The 27,448-nt window shown below is 37.1% G+C and overlaps 1 long non-coding RNA gene across 1 annotated transcript in view; it reads right to left on the bottom strand.

Annotated features, from left to right (window-relative positions):
* Positions 1 to 23,512: 23,512 nt before the first annotated feature.
* Positions 23,513 to 27,448, bottom strand: part of LOC149128359 (uncharacterized) — a 48,326-nt gene continuing 44,390 nt past the window's right edge. Inside the window, exons 3-5 of the long non-coding RNA XR_016218044.1 lie at positions 27,011 to 27,090; positions 25,326 to 25,415; positions 23,513 to 23,601 (exon numbers count right to left, since the gene is read on the bottom strand). This is a non-coding gene — a long non-coding RNA (uncharacterized LOC149128359). The remainder of the gene's footprint in view (positions 23,602 to 25,325; positions 25,416 to 27,010; positions 27,091 to 27,448) is intronic.

Here is a 27,448-nt window from a genome sequence, read left to right as displayed (position 1 = left end):
GAAAACCTGAAAAGAACAGTAGCCAAAGCTGAGATTAAATCAGTAATAAAGAGCCTCCCAACAAAGAAAAGCCCAGAACTGGATGGTTTCACTACTGAATTCTACCACGCTTTCAAGGAAGGACTAATCCCAATTCTTAAATTATTCAAAACACTTTCGTGGAAAGGAAACCTTCCAAACTCACTCCATGAGACAAGCCCTACTAGAATTCCAAAATGAGATAAAATTACAACAAAAATGAGAGCTATAGACCAATATCCCCAATGAACATAGGTGCAAAAATTCTCAATATATCCCAGCAAATCAAATCCAAAACTACACATCAAAAAGATCTTCTACCCAGACCAAGTGATATTTCTCTCAGGGCTGCAAGAATTGTTCAACATACACAAATCAATAAACATGATATATCACATCAACAAAAAGAATTACAAAAACCATATTGTAATTGCAATAGATACAGAGAAAGCATTCAGTAAAAGATAACATCATTTGATGATGAAAACCTTTTAAAAATTGGGTATAGAAGGAACATACTTGAACATAATCAAGGCAAAATATGACAAACCCACAGACCAGCTTTATATTGAATGGGAAAAAGTTGAAAGCATTTTCACCAAGATCCAGAACAAGACAAGGATGCCCACTCTCATCATTATTATTCAATATAGTTCTGGAAGTCTTAGCCAGAGCAATCAGGCAAGAAAACTAATAAAACTGATACAAATTAGAAAGGAAGAAGTCAAATTATCCCTGACTACAGATGACATGATCCTTTATATTGGGAAAGCAAAAGACTCAACAATAAGAGATTATTGGAACTTATAAGAGAATCCAGCTAAGTTGTAGGATATAAAGTCAACATACAAAAATCAACAACATTCTTACACACCAACAATACTCTGGTTGAGAAAGAACTCATAGGATCAGACCACTCACAACAGCTACAAAATATTGAAATACATTGGGATAAATGTAACAAAATATGGGAAATATCTCTACACTAAAATTAGAGAACATTAATGAAAGAAAGAAATAGGAGACATGAAAAGATGGAAAACTCTTTTATGTTCATGGATTGGGAGAATTAATACCATCAAAATGTCCATGCCACCCAAAGCAATTTACAGATTCAAAGCAATACCAATAAAAGTGCCAAGGACACTCTTCATAGATCTAGCAAAAACATTCTAAAATTCACATAGAAACACAAAAGACCATGATGGCCAAAACAATCATAAACACTTAAACAATAAAAACAAAACTGGAGGCATCACAATACCAGACTTCAACACATACTACAGGGCTATTATAATAAAAAAAAAAAAACCTGGTACCAGCACATACACAAAAACATGTAGATTATTGAGACAGAACAGAAACCACAAAAATTAATCCACATACCTACAACAAACTAATTTTTGACAAATGAGCTAATATCACTCCCTGGAGAAAAGTCAGTGTCTTCAACAAATGGTGCTGGGAAAATTGGATTTCCACATAAAAAAGTTTAAAGCAAGACTCCTAACTTACAACCTTATACCCTATACTAAATCAATTCACAGTGGAATAAAGATCTAAACCTAAGAGCTGAAACCATCAAATTCTAGAGGAAAACCTCAGGGAGATGCTGCAAGACATTGACCTAGGCAAAGACTTCTAGGATGAGACTCCAGAAGCATAGACAATAAAAAGCAAAAATAGACAAATGGAATTTTATCAAGCTAGAAGCTTATGCACAGCAAAGGAAACACTTAACAACATGAAGAGGCAACCAATAGAAAGGGAGGGAATACCTCAAACTACACATCTGATAAAGGATTAATATGCAAAATATATAAACAGCCCAATAAACTCCACAACCACAAAAGACATAATCCAGTTAAAAAATGGGCAAAGGTTTTTTCAAAGGAGGAAATACAAAGGCCTAAAAGGCACCTGAAAAAATCCTCAGTATCACTAGGCATCACGGAAATGCAAATAGAAACTACAATGAGGTATCACCTCACCCCAGTTAGAATGGCTATATACAAAAATCAAAAAAATAACAAATGATAGGATGTGGTACCATAATGCACTAATACACTATTTATGGGAATGTAAATTAGTACAATCATAATGGATGACAGTTTTCAGATTCCTCAAAAGTCTGAAAATTGGGGGCTGGCACTGTGGTGCAGCAAGTTAATGCCCTGGCCTGAAGCACCAGCATCTCATATGGGTGCTTGTTCGAGACCCAGCTGCTCCACTTGCGATCCAGCTCTCTGCTGGAGCATCATGGAAGGTATAGTCACACAGCAATGAGAAGAGAAGGATACATGATCCCCAAAGCTGGGCGCTGGAAGACATGCCAGCTTTGGAGAGAGGTGATAGTAGACTGCAGCAGCCCATGCCACTGATGATATTTCCTAAGGGAAAACCTTATAGATCACATAAACTTTGAGTTCCACTTGGGACCCTATTGAGGGGCAGGGTACCTGCCTAATCCATTGAAAGAAAAGCACATTTCTTTTTCTGCATCCCCCTAAAAAGAGCATCTGGCAACTGTAGGGGGAAAGGCACCATTTTGACACAAGTAGAGGCTGCATGATTCTTTTGAATATATTTAGTCAAGAATTTCACCACAAGGAAAAATCCACATTCCCCACTGACTTTGAGTCTGGCTGGCAAGGTTGATGGGGGCTGGGCACAAAGATAGGACTGTGAGGTGCCCAAATCCTCTCAACATATCACAGGCTCTGGCATTCAAACTGCCAAGGCAGAGCACCCACAAGCAATAATCTCTGGGAACATCTCTGCTCTCCCAAGGTCAGGATAGGCTAATGGGGCAGCCTATGAATAAACCCAGGACTGTGGGAGCCTTACATGCTGTGACTGTGGGAACTCTGAATATTTATGGAAAAATGACAGGGCCAAGTCGTTACTTATCAATAGTCACCTTGAATAAAAATGGCTTCAAATATCCAGTTAAAAGATACAGACTGGTTGAATGCTGCCTACGAGAAACACATCTCACCAACAAAGATATATGCAGACTGAAAGGGAAAGGAAGGAAAAAGATATTTCAGGTTAACAGAAATCAAAAAAGGGAAGTGTTGCCATCCTACTACCAGACAAATTAGAATTTAACATAAAAACGGTTAAAGAGACAAAGAAGGACACTATGTAATGATTAACAGGAAGATGTGACTATAATAAATGTATATGCAACAACTATAGGAGGCCTGGATATTTAAAAGAAATGTTAATGGATCTAAAGGGAGACATAGACACCAATACAATAGTAATGGGGGACTTGGACAGATAGAATGGATGCAACTGGAAATCATTATATTTAGTGAAATGAGCCAGCCCCCCAAAACAGATACCACATCCTTTCCCTGATCAGAAGTAACTAATAGGGTACTTAAAATGTAATGAATTGGAGTGAAATGGACATTTTAGATTCTATGGTGTTTACAGTCCTTGTCTCTTCTGTTGAGGAAAAGTAGGTTTTTTTTTCTTTTTTCTTCATACTTCTGTTGAACTCTTTTACTTAGTGCAGGGTTAACTATACAATCATAGTTTTTAGCTTCTTTTCAAGTATTAGTTGTTTGCATATGAGGGATTGATTTCTGGAGTTTTTATTCTGTTTCATTGGTTTGCATGTCTATTTTTGTGCTGGTACCAACCTATTTTGATTATAACTGCCATTTATTAGGTTTTGAAATCTGGTATCATGATGCCACTAGCCTTGTTTTGTTACTTAACTTTGTTTGAGCTATTCAAGATCTATTATGTTTCAATGTGAATTTTAGCTTCATTTTTCTAGATCTTAGAAGATTGTCATTGTTATTTTGATTGAGATCACACTGAATCTATAAGTTGCTTTCAGTAGTATGGGCATTTTGATGATACTAATTCTTCCAATCCATGCACATGGAAAATTTTTCCATTTTTGTGTCATTTTTTAATTTTATTTGTTATACAAGTTTCATGTATTTTATATATCCAGATTTAGGAACAAAGTGATACTTGCCCCCCGTTCTTCTTTAAATGTCTGATAGAATTCAGCAATTAAGCTGTCCAGTCTTGGGCTTTTTTTTGTTAGGAGGGTCTTTATTACTAATTCAATTTCCACCTTGTTGTTGGTCTGTTTAGGTTTTCTACATTTTCATGACTCAATTTTGCTAGATTGTATGTGTTCAAGAACCTATCCATTCCATCAACAGTGGATTAAGTTACCTTTATTACCCTCATCCTTGCCAGCACTTGTTGCTTGTGGATTTCTCTTTGACAGCCATTTTGTTTAATATTTATTTATTTACTTGAAAGTCAGAGTTACAGAGAGAAAGGAGAGGCAGAGAGAGATAGAGAGAGATCTATCCAATGGTTCACTCCCCAATTGACCACAATGGCCAGAGCTGTGCTGATCCAAAGCCAGGAGCCAGAAGCTTATTCTGGGTCTTCCACATGGGTGCCGGGGCCCAAAGACTTTGACCATCTTCTACTGCTTTCCCAGGCCATTGCAGAGAGCTGGATTGCAAGTGGAGCAGCTGGGTTTCAAATAGGCACCCATATGGAATGCTGGCACTTCAGGCCAGGGAGTTAACCCGCTGCACCACAATGCTGGCCCCATTACAGCCATTTTAACTAGGGTAAGGTGAAACCTCATTGTGGTTTTGATTCAAAACTCCCTAATGCTGAGCATTTTTCAAGTGTCTGTTGGCCATTTGAATTTCTTCTCTTGAAAAATGCCTGTTCATTCTTTTCTCCCTCACACAAACTGCTAAACTCTTTACCAAGAATAGAATTAATCTAATCACTTCCAGGATGATGTTAAATAGCAATAGTGAAAGTGGGCATCCTTGACTTGTTCTGGATCATGGGGGAATTCTTCAAGCTTTTCTCCATTCAACAGGATGCTGACTGGGTGTTTGATACATTTCCAATTTTTTCATGCCAGCACCAATTGCTACAAACTTCCCTAACACAGCTTTTGCTATATCCCATAAGTTTTGATATGTTATATTTTCATCTTCATCTTCATTCATTTCCAGAATTTTTTTGATTTCTTTTTTTTATTTATTTTTTTTAACTTTTATTTAATGAATATAAATTTCCAAAGTACGACTTACGGATTACAATGGCTTCGCCCCCATACCGTCCCTCCCACCCACAACCCTCCCCTTTCCCACTCCCTCTCCCCTTCCATTCACATCAAGATTCATTTTCGATTATCTTAATATACAGAAGATCAGCTTAGTATACGTTAAGTAAGGATTTCAACAGTTTGCTCCCACACAGAAACATAAAGTGAAAAATAATAGATGATTTTTTTTAAATGATGATGAAATCAGATCAGACCTATTGTCATGTTTAATCCCAGTGACAGTCAAGTTGGGAATTGATAATTTCTTTTTTTTTTTTTATAGAAGATCAGTTTAGTATGCATTAAGTAAAGATTTCAACAGTTTGCACCCCCATAGAAACACAAAGTGAAATATATTGTTTGAGTACTCATTATAGCATTAAATCTCAATGCACAGCACATTAAGGACAGAGATCCTACATGAGGAGTAAGTGCACAGTGACTCCTGTTGTTGACTTTACCAATTGACACTCCTGTCTATGGCATCAGTAATCTCCCTATGCTCCAGTCATGAGTTTCCAAGGCTATGGAAGCCCTCTGAGTTCTCCGACTCTTATCTTGTTTAGACAAGGTCATAGTCAAAGTGGAGGTTGATTTCTCTTTTGATTTCTTCTAGGACTCACTATGCATTCAAGAGCGTGTTATTCAGTCTCCATGTGTTTACATATAATCTAAAGATTTTTGAGTTGTTGATTTTCAGTTTCATTCCATTGTGGTCAGGGAAGATGCATGGCATAATTTCAAATTTTTTTGAATGTGTTGAAACTTGCTTTATTGCCTAGCATATGGTCTATCCTAGAAAAAGTTCCATGCACTGATGAGAAGAATATGTATTCTATAACTATGGAGTGAAAAGTTCTGTAGATTTCAGTTAGATCAATCTGGTACATGGTGTCGATTAGCTCTGTTGTTTCTTTGTTCATTTTCTGTCTAGTTGATCTGTTCATTGATGAAAGTGGGGTATTGAAGTCCACTGTTACTGTTGTATTGGAGTCTATGTCTCCCTTTAGATCCATTAACGTTTCTTTTAAATAGCCAGGTACCCTATAATTGGGTATGTATACATTTATATAGTCATATCTACCTGTTGAATTTATTCCTTAATCATTACATAGTGAACTTCTTTATCTCTTTTTGAAGCTTTTGTGTTAAAGTCTATTTATTCTAATATTAGGATGGCTACACCGGTACTTTTTTGCTTTATGTAGCATGGAGTAACTTTTTCCATCCTTTCACTTTTAGTCTGCATATATTTTTCTTGGTGAGGTGTGTTTCTTATAGGAATAAAACAGATGGGTCTTGTTTTTTAACCCATTTGGTCAGTCTGTATCTTTTAACTGGATAGTTGAGGCCATTTACATTCAAGATGACTTTTGATAAGTAATGATTTGGCTCTGTAATTTTTCAATAAATATTCCCACTGTTTACACTGGATTCCTTTGCACTTCTGGGAGATTTTCTGCCTTCACATTCTTTCATAATGATAGCTGTCTTTCCGTGTTTCTGTATATAGCACATCCTCAAGCATCTTTTTGTAAATCTGACAAATTCTTTCAATTTCTGTTTGTTATGTAAGGTCTTTATTTAACATTCATTCATAAATGAGAGCTTCACAGGGTATAGTATTCTGGAAGACTTGGACAATATTTCACCATTCTCTCCTAGCCTCTTTCTTTTTTAAAAAGAAAAATTCAAAACACCAGCAGATACAAGAAAATTGTTCAGGATCACTAGCCATCAGAGAACTGCAAATCAAAACCACAATGAGGTTTCACCTCACTCCAGTTAGAATAGCTCTCATACAGAAATCAACAAACAATAAATGCTAGCAAGGATGTAGAAAAAAGGTATCCTAATCCACTGTTGGTGGGACTGTAAACTAGCACAACCATTGTGGAAGACAGTATAGAGATACCTCAGAAATCTGAAAATAAACATAGCATTTGACCTAACAATCCCGCTTCTGACAATTTACCCAAACAAAATGAAATCAGCATATGAAAATGTTATCTGCATATCCATGTTCACTGTGGCTCAATTCACAATAGTTAAGATACAGAATCAACCCAGGTGTCCATCAACTGATGACTGGGTAAATAAATTTTGGCATGTATGTAGTATGGAATGCTAAGCTGTTAAAAAGAATGAAGAAGACTAAACGAATGCAATTAGAAACCACTATATTTCATGAAATAAGCCACCAAAAAAAAAAAAAGTACCTTTATGACCGTGGTCTGTGGTAACTTATAGAATACCAAAAAATGTAATTTATAGGAGTGAAATTGACACTCTGAGATTTAATGATTGTTTACAGCCCTTGTCTATACTGTTGAAGAACAGTGGTTTTTTTTTCTTCTCACTATGTGTTGAATTTGTTACTTAGAGTTAATATTATGAGTATATAATAAACTGAAAGTGGATCATTGTAAAAATTAAGGGAGGGAATAAGAGAAGGAGGAAGAGGAAGGGTAGGCGCCTAGGTGTGAGGGAGTGTAGGGTGGGAACTATCACTGTGTTCCAAAATCTGCATATAAGAAATATATAAGGGGCCAACACTGTGGTGCAGCGGGTTAACACCCTGGTCTAAAGCACTGGCATCTCATGTAGGTATCTGTTCGAGACCCAGCTGCTCCACTTCCAGTCCAGCTCTCTGCTGTGGCCTGGGAAGGCAGCAGAGGATGGCCTAAGTCCTTGGGCCCCTGCACTCACGTGGGATACCCAGAGGAAGCTCCTGGCTCCTGGCTCCTGGCTCCTGGCTTTGGATTGGCACAACTCCAGTCACTGTGGCCAATTGGGGAGTGAACCATCAGATGGAAGACCTCTCTCTCTCTCTGTGTAAACTCTGACACTTTCAAGTAAATAAATAAATCTTTTAAAAAAAAGAAATATATGAAATTTGTTCACCTTAAAATTTTTTTAAATAAAAAACATAAACATCTAATTCCAGTTTATATGTTCTTTTTGAATTACCCACATATACACTGGAAGTCTTAAAGATGAAATGATGGCTGGCGCCGTGGCTCACTAGGCTAATCCTCCGCCTGCGGTGCCGGCACCCAGGGTTCTAGTCCTGGTGGGGTGCCAGATTCTGTCCCGGTTACTCCTCTTCCAGTCCAGCTCTCTGCTGTGGTCCGGGAAGGCAGTGGAGGATGGCCCAGGTGCTTGGGCCCTGCACCCGCATGAGAGACCAGAAGGAAGTAACCAGCTCCTGGCTTCAGATCTGAGCAGCGTGCTGGCCATAGCAGCCATTTGGGGGGTGAACCAACGGAAAGGAAGACCTTTCTCTCTGTCTCTCTCTCTCTCTCTGTCTAACTCTGCCTGTCAAAAAAAAAAGATGAAATAATTACTGGGGACTGTGAGAGCACAGATAGAAGTATAAGAGATGAAATAATGTTGACAACTAGGTGATGCTCACTGTGGCTGGCAATGGCTGAATGGAGATTTGATGAACTAGCTCCCCACCTTTGTATATTTGGATTTTTAAAATATTTATTTGTTTATTTGAAAGAGTTAAAGAAAGAGAGAGAGAGAGAGAGAGAGAGAGAGAGAGATCATCCCCTTTCTGATCTACTCCTCAAAAGGCCACAACAGAGGGGCTGAGCCAGGAAGAAACCAGGAGCCAGGAATTTCATCCAGGTCTCTCATGCAGGTAGCAGGGCAACAAGTACTTGGACAATCTTCAGCTGTTTTCCTAGGCACATTAGCAGAGAGCTGTATTGCAAGTGGGACTGTTGGGACTTGAATTTGCAACCATATATGATGACAGTACTGCAAGTGACAGTTAAACTCACTGAACAACAACACCAGCCCCTATATTTGAAATTTTTTATAAAGTATGAAATCATTTGCAACATGAGTAAATTAAGAGCTGATAAAATATAGTTGAGGATATTTATATCTTTAAATTTATTCTTGGTGAGTCAGGTTTCAATTGAGTCACCTCATTAGAAAGAAGAAAAATAACCTAAACAGATACATCATCATTATGGTTTATAATCTTAAAATAAAATAACAGATGTTCTATTTATCAGACTTGTAACTCTACATAATTACACTGTATGTCATTTGGTCAGAATAAGTTCTCTGGTTGTGATTAAATTTTTTATTTAAAAATTAGAAATATTTGACACACATAAGCTGGCTTCATTCCTTCCATTTTATCCCTATTCAAATGCCAAGCAACTATTGCACATGCGTTCCACATTGTGAAATTTACTTGAATAGGATTTAACCTCCCACTGCTCTGATGGCTTATAGTAGATGAATCTAACACGGGTCAAACAACATGCTTGTTAAGACATCAAAATTCTTATGTTTTGTTTGTCTTACAAAAATCCTGGCACACTGAGTACTTGCATTCTGAGCAATTTACACAGCAGCATCTAATGGAAGTATTGAATAACAGGAAAATGATCGCTGCTTTCTTTTCATTATAAAAGAAAAGTTCTATTTAAAATGAGAGAGGTGACAGTTCCAAGGATTAACTTAATAATACAAAAAACACAATTTCCATTTCTTATGAAAGAAATCTGAGGGAAAACATATAGTATCCTACAAGGCATTCTTCCTCCTTTAAGGTTTCTCATTTGCTTGCCATGTTGACAGTACAATGAAACTAGTTGTGGAATTTGGCAACCATAAATCCAATCCTAAATTTCTCCTTTCCTAGAAATCTTTGAAAGTCACAAAATCTCTTCTTTGCCACAATTTCTTGATTTGTTAAATGGAATTTAACAACCAACATTTACTGGGTACCTGCTGTGTGCCAGGAACTCTTCTAGGGAAAGAAAGAGAGAAAGAGAGAAAGAGAAATCCCCTGCCCAGTTGCAGTCTACATCCTAGTAGTTAAATAATTTCCCTAGTCATGAGCTTACTCATCAACTGGTTCACTACCCAAATGCCTACAACAGCCAAGGCTGAGATAGATCATAGCCAGGGTCCCAGAATTCCATCTAAGTCTCCTCCATGGGTGGCAGGATCCCCAGTACTTGAACCACTGTCTGTTTGCCTAAGCAAAACTTAGCAGAAAGCTGGATCGGAAATCAAATAGCCAGGACTGGGACCAAGTACTCTGATATGGGTTGCAGGCATCCCAAGCTATGACTTAACCTTCATAACGCATACCTGCCCCATCTCTATATTCTGATTTAGTACCTCTGGCATTGTCTCTTTCCTTATACATTCATAAAAATTTTCATCTATAACATTTTCCTTAATGTCTTACACTCTCTGGTGATCAATTTTCTCAGTTTGTCTTTTTATTGTTTAATTTGTTATCATTCTTGAAGGATTATTTCATTGAATATAGACTTTAAAGGTTGAAGAGTTTTTTTTCTAACAATTTAGTGACATCATTCCACTGTTTTCTAGATTACTTCCGTCTTTATCTGGACAGGAGATAAGACTTAGTCCTTCTTACATTTGTTCTGTATGGAGCATCATTTTTCCGTCTTGGCTTTTAAGAAATTTTGTCAAATGGCTAAATTTTAAGCAATTCGATTTTGTTAGACTTCTGTGTGGTTTTCTTTGGGACTAATTTATTAGTAATTCATTGAGTTTCTTGAGACTTTATAATTTCATCAAATGTGCACATTTTTCAGCACTTTTTCTTCAAGTATTTTTTTGTCTTCTATCCTTTTTTCTGGCACTTCAAATTAGTTGATAGATTTCAACCCAGTACTAAGACCTCTTTTTTTGGCCTTTTCCTCTGAATTTCATTCTGGATAGAGTTTCTTCACAGATCTTAAAATTCATTGATTTTGGCCTGCGCAGCAGCTCAATAGGCTAATCCTCTGCCTGCGGCACCAGCACATCAGGTTTTAGTCCTGGTTGGGGCGCCGGATTCTGTCCTGGTTGCTCCTCTTCCAGTCCAGCTCTCTGCTGTGGCCCGGGAGTACAGTGGAGGATGGCCCAAGTGCTTGGGCCCTGCACCCGCATGGGAGACCAGGAGGAAGCACCTGGCTCCTGGTTTCAGATCAGCGCGGTGCGCCGGCCACAGCGGCCATTGAGGGGTGAATCAATGGAAAAGGAAGACCTTTCTATCTGTCTCTCTCTCACTGTCCACTCTGCCTGTCAAAAAAAAATTCATTGATTTTTTTTCTCTTTTGAGGTACATCATGTGCTGTTAATCTCTTCCAACAAATATTGCCTATATTGTTTGTTTCTGCCTCAAGTTCTTTATTTAAAATTTAAAATTCTCTTGTCATATTTCTCATGTTTTCTATTACATCTTTATAGTATTATGAATTATAGCTGTCTTAAAGTATTTTATTGATTAAGTATATTTTATTAGATGTTAGCCATGGTTATTTTCACATTCTTTAATTCTGGATTTTGTTTCAGCCTTTAATAATGTATTGGATATTTTTTGGAGAGGTAGTTATTTACTTGCTGGTTAACTTGATCCTTGCATGGTTTCTTTTTTTAAAGATTTTATTTACTTATGAGGCAGAGTTAGAAAGAGAGAGAAAGAGAGAGAGAGAGAGAGAGAGAGAGAAAGGTCTTTCATCCACTGGTTCACTCTCCAAATGGCCACAATGGCTATAGGTGGGCCAATCTGTAGCCAGGAGCCAGGAGCTTCTTCTGGGTCTTCCAAGGGGCTGCAGGGGCCCAAGCACTTGGGCCATCTTCTACTGCTTTCTCAGGCCACAGCAGAGAGCTAGATCAGAAGTGGAGCAGCCAGGATAGGAACCGGAGCCCATATAGGATGTCAGCACCACAGGTGGAAGCTTAGCCTATTACACCACAGTTCAGGCCCCTTTGAATAGCTTCTTTAAGAGCTTTGTTATGGAAGTCTAGATGGAAGCAGTCTTTATATTGGGCTATATAGCTATCCTAAAATATGACCTCTCTGAAGTGTCTGTGGAAGTGTTCTACGTGGTAAATGAGGATTCTGGCTGATCGGAACTTCAACATTTCCCCACCCTGTTTAAGAAATGGGAGATTTTCTGCTTACTACTGTCGAACTATTTCTCCTTAGCCTCAATGACTTCTACATAGCTCTCGCCTCTCCTTCATTCCGTTCTGCTAAGTCCAGCTACCTTACCTCTTCTCTGAACTTGTGTTCTCTGTCTCCTGGAATGGATCATTTAACTCATTTCAGGATCTCCACCCCAGGTTCCTCTAGCAGAAAACAAAAGTGACTTTTGTTCTGACTTTGTTTCCCTTCTCAGGGATCAGAGTTCTGGGATACCTATTTACCAAAATCACAAAAAGTATTGTGATATATATAGATACATATGTGTGTGTATATGTATGTATGTGTATAATCCAATTTTCAAACTGTTGAAAATCTGAGACCTCATTTTCTTATTATACTGCAAAAGCTATATCCTCCATCTATCTACTGTTTCAAGAGAAACTTCTTAGAAAAGGCATACAAGAATTGTATCTCTAGCACATGAATTTCAGGAACTGATGCTATAGAATCATGAGCTAATCTTTCAGAGAAAGTTCACGAGATGAAAAGCTATTTTGGAGTTCTTTGCTGCCTACTGAGAATCTCAGATGATTGATTTTTTTTGCCTGTAGCTATTTTTGGCTTAGGTCACTGAATCCAGGTCTTTTCTCGTCAGTATTTTTTCAGTTAGCAAAGCAAGTATATTCCACAATTTGGCAGGTGGAACAAGCTGCTGACAGGCAGTCATTTGGTTTGCAACTTTGGTGATGGCACAGAGGAAAAAAAAATCCCGCTTCTAGGGTAACCAGATGGAATATTCAAAGCCAGGAGAAACAGAGAAGACATAACAAATTGAAGATGAATTTATTCCCTCATTGTTTTTGTCATAGTGAAGATATGCCATGAGAGGCGTTGGCAGAAGTTTGATGTGGAAGAGCTGAGTATAAGCATTTCACTTCTCTTGGCATAGGGTAGAGCTGTTGGCTGCTCTTGAAAATGGAGAGAAATTTCAGGAAAAAGCACCAAAAATAATTAGGCAATAAAAAAGGAATCTACAAAGGAAAAGATTTATGAATTGATAGTGTTTATACTATAAAGAACACTAAGGTGGTTTTGCATATAGATTAGCTTGCATATTTGGAGCACATTAAAGCCATTTACAAAACTACCAGTTTACCTAATTTTATCTTCAGAACAGCCTATGAACATAGGGTTTTATTTCTACTTTATAGAGATATGGACTGGACTAAAGAGCAGAATTTAAAGGATTTGACTCCAATCACAGAGTCAGCTGATGGAAGAGACCAAAAAAAAAAAAAAAAAAAAGAAAAAAATTGTTCTAGTCCATTAGATAAGAATATTCTGGTTAATGGTTCTTCATCTCCAGAAAGCAAGCCTAAAGAATGAAGCCTTAACAAGTGAAAGCAAAACACAACAGCATCACAAAGCACACCAGAAGGAATTTCTTAGGATTCTCTGGAATTCTGGAAAGAAGATGGAAGACTGAATATTTATGTCTACTTTCACTATTTATTAAAAATACAGATGGGACCAGTGCTGTAGCACAGCAGGTAAAGCCACCACCTGCAGTGCCGGCATCCCATATGGGTGCCAGTGTGAGTCCCCACTGCTCCTTTTCCTATCCAGTTCTCTGCTGTGGCCTAGGAAAAGAGCAGAAAATGACCCAACTCCTTGGCCTTTGCACCTGTGAGGGAGACCCAGAAGAAGCTTCTGGCTCCTGGCATCTGATCGGCCCAGCTCCAGCTGGCCCCACTCCATCTGGGGAGTGAACCAGTGGATGGAAGACCTCTCTCTCTCTCTTCTCTCTCTCCCTCCCTCCCTCCCTCCCTCCTTCTCTCTCTCTTTCTCTCCCCCTCTCTGCCTCTGCCTCTCTGTAACTCATCCTTTCAAATAAATAAATAAATATTTTTAAAAATATACTAAAATTTATTTTTAAAATCAGAAATCCACAAAAACATAGAGAGCATGAGAAAAGCCAAAAACAAATCGGGAAAGATATAAAATAGAAGGAAAGAAATAAATGACTTAGCATATATAAGAAAACTGAGTCTTTAGCTGATAGCAATAAGCTCTGGATTCCCCCCTAAAGACTTGGAAACTGGCCATCTGTGTGAAAATGTGGATGGAGTTGGAAGGGCTTTAAAAAGAAAATAATCTGAAAGTCTAATAGTATCAGATCCCCAATCTGCTCTGCATTACAAAAGACTAAAGATCTTTGCTTCAAAGAAAGTAAGATATCACCTTTATTTACTGTGGTCACTGAGGACTGCTGACCTCAAGGGACATCTTTTTAAGGATAGAGGTAATGCCTACCTCACTGGGATCACAGAATGCTATCATTTAGACTTTACTTTCCAAATTCTTCTCTGCAGAATATCACTGGCACTAGAGAATATTAGCATCAGTGTTTCCCCATCCAAATGGCCTAGACAGAGCAACCTACAATGGAGCTTTTAGTTGACAAGCTGCACTCCTATTCCCACATTTTCAGTTAGCTTTATAGTTTCCTCTTCTTAAAAATGAGCAAAACTTCATAGTCTAAGGAAGCCACCTAAAATAAAAAGATGAGGGAGGAGGATTGAAGGAAGAGAAAGAAATAATAAAAAAGGGAGACTATGTAGAGAGAAGAATCACCCCTTACCCATCCACTCTGCACCCTCCCTCTCATTCAGATGATCATCACATAGTTCCAGAATGTTGAGGACAAACAGTCAATCCCTCATATTGTTAGTAAGAAAAATGCGATTCAAAGGGGCTTAGCTTCACTATGGCAAGCTGTACAGTAATAGAATTCTTTCAAAATTCTTAGAAAAATTTATTTACAACATAGATTTCATTAACAAGTTTATCATTTTTAAGATGAAGAAAAAAATAAAAATATTTTCAAACATGCAACATTAAAAAAGTATCTTCCTTTTTTAAAAAAGGGAGAGAACGATCCAACATGGGAAGTGAGATACACAGCAGACCCATAGAATGGCAGATGTCCTAAACAGCACTCTGGCCTCAGAATCAGCCCTTAAGGCATGCGGATCTGGCTGAAAAGCCCATGAAAGTATTTCAGGCATGGAAAGCCAAGACACTCTGGGAAAAAAAAAAAAAAAAAAAAAAAAAAAAACACACCTAAATGAAAGATCTCCGTGAGTGAGATCCCAGTGGAAAGAACGGGTCATCAAAGAAGGAGGTACCTTTCTCTGAAGGGAGGAGAGAACTTCCACTTTGACCATGGCCTTGTCTAAATATGATCAGAGTCAGTGAACTCAGAGGGCTTCCATAGCCTTGGCAGCTCATGACAAGAGCCTAGGGTGATTACTGATGCCATAAACAAGAGTGTCAATTTGTTAAGTCAACAACAGGAGTCACTGTGCACTTACTCCTCATGTAGGATCTTTGTCCTTAGTGTGCTGTACATTGAGATTTAATGCTATAACTAGTACTCAAACAGTATTTTTCACTTTATGTTTCTGTGTGGGAGCAAACTGTTGAAATCTTTACTTAATGTATGCTAAACTGATCTTCTGTATATAAAGAGAATTGAAAATGAATCTTGATGTGAATGGAAGGGGAGAGGGAGTGGGAAAGGGGAGGGTTGTGGGTGAGAGGGACGTTATGGGGGGGAAGCCATTGTAATCCATAAGCTGTACTTTGGAAATTTATATTCATTAAATAAAAGTTAAAAAAATAAAAATAAATAAAAGAAAGCATTAAAAAAAGTATCTTCTAGGAAAATTAAATAGGAAAGATATGAAAAGTCAGACAGAGACTAACTATTACCACAAAGAAGAGGTACAGGTGATCTCAGGACTGGTCATTAAAGAAGGTCCCAAATAGTCAGAGGTATACCAAGCAGAGAAGGTGTATTTCAATACAGCTAAGAAAGGTACAGGAGAGACTTTTTCAGGAATGCAAAGTACAAACATGCATGTGGATGAATATATGAAGAGTGTTTTAGAGAGTCAGTGATGAGTCTGAAGTTGTATTAGTACATAAAAATTAAACAAACAAAAGAAGACAAATACGAAAATATTGTAGTAAGGGAAAATTATATTTTTACATTGCTCAACTGTGATTAGGGAATACAATCAAAAGCTGTGCATAGTGTATATTAGACTCAAATTAGAGTATCACCATATTGGAGGTATGGGTGATAAAAAGTTTGTGTATATATAGTGGGGCAGGAAAAAGAAAGAATTCTATCCATATCTCTCATAGACAGAAGTCAGTTGGAAAAATGAAAAAGTACCTGAAAATACACTTTTAGAGACACTCAGGAGGCACTGGAGTAAATGTAGAACCCAGCAGATCATCAGTTCCCAACTTTCCTGGGAAACACAGCCCATCCACCTTACATGGCATTAAAAAGGCAAAACATCATGGGAGTTTAACAAACTTAGATTCTAATCCTGACTCCATCATCAATTTGCTGAAATAGCATAGGCAAGTTTCTTAACATTTTCCAGCTGCTGTTTCCATTCATAAGATGGGGATGATAATGTCTAAAACATTATCAAGTACATAACAGGCATTCTATCTGCATATATACCTTAAATGAACATTACTGCATGTAATGTGTTTAGTCTAAGAAAAAAACACTCAGTAAAAGAATTGTCCTGCTTATAAGCATTTTCTAAAACTAAATTTTATTTCTCACTGAGTTAATGGGGAGAATTACCTAGTACACCAACTTTGTTGTTAAAAACTTCAGAGATATATTCCAGTCCTTTCTTGACCAACAGCTCACAACTGTCAATCACTATGAATCCTGCCTTTATATTCTCTCCCACAATATCGCCTTCCTTTTTTGAGCAATTTTATTTTATCCTACTTGCCTTCAGTTAAACCTTCCTAAATGATTCCAATGCTTCACATCCCTTTCTTCCCCATAATCTTTCCTCCCCATGTTACCCAAGCATATTCCATTCTGCTATCCCTATTCCCATATGTTCTTCCTCACTTATGAGGTTTTATAGATGCTGTTCTATTTGGAATATGAGTGAACATATTTTTCTCCTTCCTTTTTTTACTTGGCAAACATGCTATGCATTAGTTGTTTTTCAGTTTCCCCAGATATACTATAGTTCTATGAAGTTTGCATTGTATTAATTCTGTGTAGTCTGCCCAGCACCTAATGCAGGGCCTGGCCCATAAATAGGTGCTAAATACTAGGGATTTTTGACTAAAATAAAGTCAAAACCCTATAAAAAATTGTCACTCTCTCCCTAGGGCTTCTGCTTACCAATTCATACCCTTCCCTCAATAATTAAGAATGGCTGAATTTATGTTACTAAAAAACCCAAATTGTCTTTTCAAATGAAGTGATCAGATTTATCAGTTGTATTAACATTTAATACTTAAGATTTCTTTTTTTTTTTTATTTTTGACAGGCAGAGTGGACAGTGAGAGAGAGAGACAGAGAGAGACAGAGAGAAAGGTCTTCCTTTTGCCGTTGGTTCACCCTCCAATGGCCGCCGCAGCCGGCGCGCTGTGGCCGGCGCATTGCGCTGATCTGGAGACAGGAGCCAGGTGCTTCTCCTGGTCTCCCACACGGGTGCAGGGCCCAAGCACTTGGGCCATCCTCCACTGCACTCCCGGGCCATAGCAGAGAGCTGGCCTGGAAGAGGGGCAACCAGGACAGAATCCAGCGCCCTGACCGGGACTAGAACCCGGTGTGCTGGTGCTGCAAGGCGGAGGATTAGCCTAGTGAGCCACGGCGCCAGCCTAATACTTAAGATTTCTTAAATATAAAGAAATTTAATTTTTTTACTATTCTATAAATGGAGAAGAGCTTCCACTATAAGTTATTTATATCTCCCCTAAAAAAGATTTAACTGGCGGAAGGATGGTGCTCATTTTCCCAAACAAAATCTGCTTTGCAGGGCAATATTTTCCTTTCTTTAATGTTTTTCTTAGCTCTCTTTGGACCACCCTACTCCCCAAGAAATTCATGCTTACAAACAGTATGTTTGCATTTACAATCATATATCCCTATAGCTCTAAATACTGAGATATATAGATACATACTCATGTGATATGCCTATATATATATGCAAATAGATACTCATATGATATTCCTATATATATATATATGCAACAATCCTTTTTACATGATTTTTTATTTATTTGATAGGTAGAGTCATAGACAGTGAGAGAGAGAGACAGAGAGAAAGGTCTTCCTTCCGTTGGTTCACTCCCCAAATGGCCACTACGAACGGCGCTGTGCTGATCCAAAGCCAGGAGCCAGGTGCTTCCTCCTGGTCTCCTATGCTGGTGCAGGAGCCCAAGCATTTGGGCCATCCTCCACTGCCTTTCCAAGCCACAGCAGAGAGCTGGACTGGAAGAAGAGAAACCGGAACTAGAACCCAGTGCTCATATGGGATGCCGGCACCGCAGGCAGAGGATTAACCAAGTGAGCCACAGCACCAACCCTACATGATATTTTATATCTCACTTTTCTCAGCCAGAGGGATCTAAGTGAAGTCCTCATATCTGGTGTGTTAATTCATGTTGCACTGACTGTATAATATGTCAACTCAAAATTTTATGAAAGTTTTACTACCATCTTATTAGAGTGGTCTCCTGGCCAGTAAGAATACAATAGGGCACACCTTCCCTACCAACCAAATGAAAAAAATCTCTCTCTCAACAGAGTTGGCAACTTCAAATTTCTATCAGAACTGAGAAGAAACACATACACAAACAGAATCTTGGCTGAATATAATTCAGCTATGAAAGTCAGATCAATGATTTATATACAAATGCTGCTAGTAACATTTTTAGACTGTCTTAGGAATTTGCATTTTGATTCATTTATATTCACTACAACAAAAAACAGAACTTCAATTTATAAGCTAACCTCTAGGCATTTCATTTGTTAGACTGATTTATAGTAAATTGGCTTATTCCAGGATAATAAAGTATAGTCTCTGCTATATAACACTAAAATAAATTAATCAATTTAAAATTGAATTTTCACACAAAAAAACCTTGCTTTGTTTCTTCACATATCACATAATGTAAAACCAATAATATGATTTGTGCTTTACAGAAACCAACAACAAATTAAAAGCCAAATCTTTGCATTAGTAGCAACAGAATCAGCCAACAGTGTCTGAAAAATGAGTGCTATTTTTTTCCTTTGCTGTTGATACAGCACATGAAATCTGGGAGCAAATGGAGCCTGGTGCAATCTTACGATTGACTTAAAGGCTGTAACACTTCGGGACAATGTAAATGGCTTCTCACATTAAAAAGACATTAAATCGCTCAGCAATTTAGAAGGAAAAGCATACAACTGTTCTCGAATTTTAAAATGCATTTCTGTGAAAAATTAGCTCAGAGTTGTAAGAAACCCTGAGGTTTTCATGGTGAACCTTCTCATGTGTGTGGTGAGTAATGGTAACTTTTCCTAGAATTTCCAGAGTTGAGAAAGACAGCAGCACTGTTTTCAGAATATTCAAAGTAAGTGATTAATCATGAGCTGTGCCATAGCCATCTGAAGCAATGAAGATGGAAAAACTGAAAAACCATGTGGCTTTGTGGAGGAGGTGTAATCAACCTTCGGTTAATTCTGCTAATGGAAAGAAGTGTTGTGGGTAACACAAACATCAATAAATGCCAACTGAAAATCAAGCCTGGGTTTGTTCTAAAAATACAAATTGAAATTTTAGGATATGAAATATGTCTTTACTTCACAAAACAGTGCCATCTCTGGGGGGGGGTGTCTATAATTTAATCTAAACACTGTTTGAAAAAATAATGTTTTACAGTGTCAAATAAATTAGAGTGACAACATGTAACAAGGGGAAATACATTCAAGACACTCCTTTCTGGAGTAAGAAATATTTCTCCATGGACTGGCCCTGATGCCACCCTCTAGCCTTAATATAAAGGGAGCAAAAACTGTGAAAACTTAATGGTGAGAAAATAAAAATTCTACTAGGGTTTCCCAAAGTCACTGAGAATATATGGGTATGACAAACAGATTACAGCAACCCAGGTTAGTAAGGCTTTTATTTTACAGGTATACAGATATATGGCCCCTCCACACACACTCATTAGGACAGGGAGAATAGCCCTATTATTCTTCAGCCTTATAGTATGGTTGCTGTTTAAACTTTCCACAAATAATATTCAGCAGGTATTGTGTTGCAGGTAGCATGCTAGACATGCTGAGAATGGGTAGTAAACAAAACAAACATGATCATTGCCCTCATGGGGTACTCAGAAATTCTTAGCATGTAGTAGGTACTTATTAAATGTACAGCAGGCATGACCCAGTGATGGTACTGTGTTCTAAGAGCTGCCTTTTTAGTTAACTTGATCCTTGTGGGAACATCATAGCATGTACTTACACAAACCTAGATGGAATAACATACTAAATACCTAGGATATATAATGCATATCTATAGTTGTTTACCATATATGATGTGTGTGTGTATGTGTATACTCATACAGGGTTTATTTTTTAAATTCTTGGAAATGGAATTAAAAAATAAGTTTATTTTGGTACAAAAATTTTTTTAAATCCATGAATAGTTTTTTCATAGTTATATTGTCATGGACTTTTGGAGATCCTGATACACATGCATTTTAATTTTTTGTACCAAAATAAACTTATCTTTTAATTCCATTTTCTGCAACTTCTTATAAAGTACCTTTGTATGTGTGTAGGGGTGTATGTGTGTGTGTAGCCTTTTAATCCTAGCACCACAATGAACAAACAGTACAAAACATTAAGTCAAGCACAAGATAAATGATGCAATTAAGAGTGATGGTAAACATTAGATGTCTAATGCTGCTGCTGGTATAATATGGCATAGTATTTTACAGTAAGATTGTTAATATGAGTAGAAGAGTATACTATAATGAGAGAAGTATAATACCATAAGCCATAACACAGTCATATATTATGGATTATGTATATTATGATGGCTACATTGTCACTAAGAAATAGGAATTTTTCAGTTCTGCTATAACTTATTGTACCACCATTATATATGTGGTCTGATGCTGACCAAAACATCACTGTGTAGTGCATAATTGTATCTAATATTTTCTCTTTTTCTCCTTATAGCTTGATTACTCTTTTGTTAAATATGAGTAATGATATATACCTTAGATAATTATTAAGATTACAAAAAAGAGTTTTTATAAGAGTTCTAGGGGCCAGCGCTGTGGCGTAACAGGTTGAGTTGCCACCTGTGACACTGACCGGCATCCCATATGGGTGCAGGTTGGAGTTCCGGCCGTTCCATTTCTGATCCAGCTCCCTGCAAATACGCCTGAAAAAGCAGTGGAAGATGGCCAAAGTACTTGGGCCCCTGTACCAATGAAGGAGACCTGCATGAAGCTCTTGGCTTTGGCCTGGCACAGCCTGGGCCATTGCAGCAATTTGGGGAGTGAACCAGAGGGTAGATCTCTTGCACTTTGTTTCTCCATCTCTCTCTTTAACTTTCAAATAAATAAAATAAAACCTTTTAAAAAAAGAATTTTAAAAAAAATACTCATTGATTCTGAAATGTCTCTGGGCTTAGCAGCCAGCTGCCAAATTATCTAATTCAGTATTTTTTTAAAAGAGAGGAGTGGAATATAGGTATTTAGGGCACTATGCATGCTGTCACTTCCTCTGTAACAGGTAGTACAAATAAGAAACTAAATGAAATCCAGTATAAAATCACTGAGAAAGATAGGATTTTTAGGAATTTCAGGGGTGGTTATCAATATTTAAGAACATTTACAAAGTGAACTGAAAGGGCATCAGATTCCCATGGAAACTGTTCTAAGTTTAGTGCCAACACAGAAGACTCCAGAAAAATGTCAAATAAAAAACATACAGAATAATAAATTATACTTTGATTATACCAAGTGAACTATGGGAGGTGGAGGAGAAGGCAGGAAAATGTATAAACAATGTCAGAGACAATTTTTTAAATATTTTTACTGGATCCTTCATTATTCACATTTATTGGTTGATTTTGTCACCATCAAAAAAAGAACAATAAGATATTTTTGTCACCATCTAAAAAGAACAATAAGATTTTTGACAACCTATTTAAAAATATCTATGCCTCTAAATAGTCCATCTGCATTATTTTGTTAACTCTTTTTGGAGCCATGTATATAGAAACCAATTTTCCAGGTTTCTACCACTTGTCATTTTGAATATATAAACTGATTATATTCTAAAAGGCTAGTGCCCAGCTGAAATAAACACATGTAGTTGTTATATATGTGTGTGTGAATAAACACAGATTAGAACAAGCAAAAGTGTCTTGAGTCCCTTGTATATACAGATAAATTAAATGTCCACAGGAAAAAACTGTAAGAATATTCTGAAAAAGAAAAGGAGAACGGATAAGCTCATCCTGATAATTAGATAAGGTAAGACATTGCAGTAAGTAGTTTGGGACTGAGGAAGAAGCAAATGAATCAATAGAATGAACAGAGAATTCAAAACTTGATACAAACCTATTTAATAAATGGGTATTTCAAATAACATATTCAAAAATAATAGACTTCAATAAATGATGTTGAGACAACCAAACAACCAACTAGGAAGAAAATATAGCAAGATCCCTACTTGTTTTGCACAATTAAATAATTTCCAGAGGTCTAAGATTTAAACATTTAAAAAATGAAATTATGAGGGCTGGCATTATGGTGTAACAAGCTGAACAGTTGCTTGTGATGCTAGCAGTTCACAGTAGGGCACCATTTTGAGTTTCAGTTGCTCCACTTTTGATCCAGATCCCAGCTAATCTGTCTGGGAAAGCAAGGGAAAATGATCCAAGTTTTGGGCCCCTGCCAATGGTGCAAGAGACCAAGATGGAGTTCCTGGTTCCTGGCTTCAAAGTGGCCCAGACCTAGCTATAGTAGCATTTGAGGTGTGCACCAGAAGAAAAAAGCGCTCTTGCTCTCTCTCTCTCACTCTCACTCTCCCTCCCTCCCCCTCCATCACTCCATTTTTCAAATAAATAAATAAATAAATAAATATCTTACATGAAATTATGAGTACTCTCAGTTAATATATTCAAATCTTAGAATAGGGAAGATCTTTCTAAGTAAGACACAATTCAGAACTCATATGACTAAATAAGAAATTGTTCATAAGAATAGTGTAGTCAAAACTGGAGAATATTTGGAATATATAACAAAGAAAATTTGTTTAATATATACAGAAGATATATGACTAAAGATTAAGACAAGTAATCCAATAAATAATAATCAATGATATGAATATATAATTTGTAGAAGAAATCTTTAAATGTTCAATAGCCATAAGAAAAATTCATGATCCATAATTAAAGAAATATAAGCCAAAACAAGATGTTAGTTCCACCCAAAGATTGGTAAAAATTTCACAAGTCTAATACTGACCAGCTCTGACGCTGTAAAAGTGTGCTTTTGTACAAGATTTTGAAGACAAATTTGACAATATCTTCTAATATTTAAGGCACACTTACCTTTTTACATAGGAGTTCATTACAAGAAATTTAGCTATGTTCACACTTGTAAAAGCTCATCAAGATATATGTACAGGTGTCTAATGTAGCTAAAGAATAGAAAAAGAGATGTTATGGAACACAGTACAGCCTGTAATATAAGCAGCAATACGTGTATTAGCTGATAATGAAAAGATGCCCAAGCCATATTGGTTAGTAGCAAAAACAAGAGCAGAATATTGTGTAAATTATGACCCTCCTTTAGTGTCGATGATATGCTTGAATATACATAACTTTTGGAAGGAAGTGCAGAAATTAATAATGATACATATCTGTGAACAAAGGACTGGGAGTCATTCAGAACCTTACTATAGTGTTTACTACATGTATAACATACTCTATCTTTTATGTCATAGACATTATGAGCCATTTGTTAAAGGATACCTTTTCTTATATTTAGAAATAAATGATGCTATTCAACATTAAAATTATACACAGCTATTTAGAGCTCAGAATAAATCATTCACTTATAACATGAAGCTAAGAAACCTCGATCTATTCACACAGTGATAGCATATGTTAGTTTCTATTTTCAGCTGATAATGGGGGAAAAACATATTTTGGATTTTCTGTTGAGAAGAAAATTTGTCATCTCAATCCATCTCTTCTCTTGAAGGACATAATTTAAAATTTACTCCAAGAATAAAGGAAGCCACTGGAGTGTCATGAGCAAGGCACTGGTGTGATCAGGCTTACTTTCTTAAAGGATTTCCTCAAGAAAACACACTTTACATGTGTCTTAGTCAAGGTCCTCAAGAGAAACAACCAATATGTTATGTAAATAAAGGAATTTATCATAAGAAATTGGCTTAGGCAAGTTTAGATGTTAAGTTTCAACATCTTGTGGGTGGGAGGGACGGTATTGGGGGGAAAGCCATTGTAACCCATGAGTCGTACTTTGGAAATTTATATTCATTAAATAAAAGATAAAAAAAAAAAAAAAGGAAAAAAAAAAGTTTCAACATCTGCAGTTAATAAGCTAAATGAATAGGAGAAATGAAGGTATAGTTCCAGTCCAAAAGCTAGATGTCTTGAGACCAAAGAAGAACTATGTTAGGTTCAAGTCTAAAGGCAGGAGGAAACCAATGTCCCAGTTTAATGAAATTAGACAGGAGGAATTCCGTCTTGTTCATGGAGGGTTGCTTTCTCCTTCTATTCAGACTTTAATTAATTGGGTGAGTCCAGATCACATCAGTTGGGGCAACTGGCTTTATTCAGTGTACCAAACCAAATGTCAATCCCATCCAAAAACATCCTAACAGATATACTGAGAATAATGTTTAACCAAATATATAAGCAGCTTATAACCCAACCTAGTTGATACAAAATGAACCACCACATAGGGAAAGAGTAGAAATCGGAAGAGCAGTGAAGAAATTCTTGCCATTTTTCAGGTATGAGAATATGATGACTTAGACTTGGGTCACAGGCATGAAAGCAATAGAAAGATGCAGCACTCAGAACTGTTGGAGATTGTTATTATCATTATGTTGTTGTCACCATCTTGGTAACAAAAACAAAATAATAATAATAACTAAGAGTTCATAAGATAGTTAATGAAAGTGTACTATGACTCCTACTGCACTAACAGCAGCTTCTTTGTTTATTTTCCTGTTTAGGGGCAAAACAACAATTAGAGGTCAGAAAGATGAGAATGATCTGGTAAAGGCAACTGCGACCCAACTGTCTTTCCAGTGGGATGAGTGTAGAGGACCCTGGAAGCCACATGAAGAAAAGGATTCCAAGAAAGAGGTCAACTGAATCAAATACTTACAAGAAGCTGAGAGAACTAATGATGTATTTACAACACAGTGTCCTTGGGTGACTTGACAAAATGTTCCACTTGTTTTTATCGTGGTAAAATCTACATCAAATAAAATTTATCATGCTTTATTTTTATATTTCTTATTTACAAATAATCTATAAACAATAAAACTATATAGTTTACAGATTAAGGAGAATAGCTTACTAGGCACTCAGGAAGAAGTTCTCATAATAACATATTAGTGGGTGAAATGAAGTCTCTAGTCTCAGTGGCATCTAAATTATAGAATGCATGAACAAAATTCAGAGAGAGAAAACAAATGTCCATGTTTTGACATAACTTTCACAACAGAAACATCATAAATTTTCCATATAGCTGGAGACATCGTCACTGGCTTCTCATACTGCAATGAAGCCACAAGGGGCTTCATATTTCAGTCTCGACAACATGATTTTTTTTACTTGTTTCATCTCAAAGACTGAACATTTACTGGCCACTTGACCAATTTTTTAGGATACTGTGCTATATCTCCTTATATAGTACATTCATTTACATGGACACTTGAATTTGTTTAAAAATTTATAATCTAGGGGCCAGCACTGTGGTGTAGCAGGTAAAACTGCTACCTGCAGTGCTGGCATCCCATATGGGTGCTGGTTCAAGTCCCAGCTGCTCCATTTCCAATCCAGCTCTCTGCTATGGCCTGGGAAAGTAGCAGAAGATGATCCAAGTCCTTGGGCCCCTGCACCCACATGGGAGACCCAGAAGAAATTCCTAGCTCCTGGCTTTGGATTGGTTCTGCTATAGCCGTTGCGGCCAATTGGAAAGTGAACCAGTGGATGGAAGGCCTCTTTCTCTCTCTTTCTCTTTCTTTCTCTTGCTCTCGCTCGCTCGCTCTTCTCTCTCTGCCTCTCCTCTTTCTGTGTAACTCTGACCTTCAAATAAATAAATAAATAAATATTTTTTAAAAAGTGATATTCTATAAGGAATGCAAAGCTAACCTTCATGCTTTGTTTGTAATACAAGTATATCAAGAATGTTACTAGTACCCCCTCACTACAGCTATTATATTCTGCAGGTTATGTCTATATAGATTTACTGAAACGGCCCCTTAACAAGTCACCATGCAGCAACCATGTCCTATAGGCTATTCCCAGGACAACAGCTATAGTATTCCTTCTAAAATATGAGATATATTTCACCGCTATTCTTTTTAAAACTTCAAGTATCTCTCTCATTTTACTCAGGAAATTAGAATGTAGAGTCTTTATACTGTCCCAAGGAGTATGTTGTAACCTATATCCTTACCCCTTAGTTCTGACCACTTCCCACTACATTTCTCCTCACTTCATATATTCCAGATGTGCTAACATCCCAGATGTTCCTCACTTATTTCAGATATGCCTTTGGGTATTTATACTAACTGTTCCCTATGTCTATAAAGTTTCCTCAGAAAGCCACATAGCCAACTCCTCAACTCCTTTAAGTTTTTTTTTTTTTTTAAATGACATCTTCTCAACGAAACTTTCTATGGATAAAGGGTTAACAATATCCTTTCTCCTTTTCCACAAATTTGACATTGGGTCAACACTTTAACACTGTTCCCTTGGAAACCTGATAAAGGTAGAAGAGCAGCTCTGTTTCCAAGCAAATGTGCTTTTGGAGTGGAAGGTATACATATGAACTATAAATACCTTGCTGGAATCCGTATCTTCAACCTTCTCAGAAAGTGATAGCTCTTGTACCTTGAACATTTCTTGTAGGAACCTGAAATCTGTAACATAAGATACTAGATCATATATGAGACCAGGTTTGATATTATACTTTCCCAGTTAGATATTACAGCAACTGAGCTACAACTTAGAATGGGGGTGGAGGAAGACAAAAAGACTTGCTTCTGTGTGCTTATATGGATTGTTGCAGTAACTACTTTCAGTGAGAGAAACATTGGATTGTTCTGCTGGCGAGTTAATTTTTTGGTAGACGGTTATAAGAACCATCTTATTTAGTCTAACTTATGGGAGTTCAGGAAACCAAAGAAGTCTTCCCAGGTGGTAACCATGATAAGACCTGAAGTGTAAATCAGTCATATAGCAAACAAGTAGGAATGGGAGGGAACTAGAAAGGCTGTT

The sequence above is a fragment of the Oryctolagus cuniculus genome, chromosome 1 (genome assembly GCF_051225735.1).
Source record: "Oryctolagus cuniculus isolate XC-2025 breed Fujian yellow rabbit chromosome 1, ASM5122573v1, whole genome shotgun sequence".
Taxonomy (NCBI): domain Eukaryota; kingdom Metazoa; phylum Chordata; class Mammalia; order Lagomorpha; family Leporidae; genus Oryctolagus; species Oryctolagus cuniculus.
This window is presented reverse-complemented; position numbering and strand designations above follow the sequence as displayed.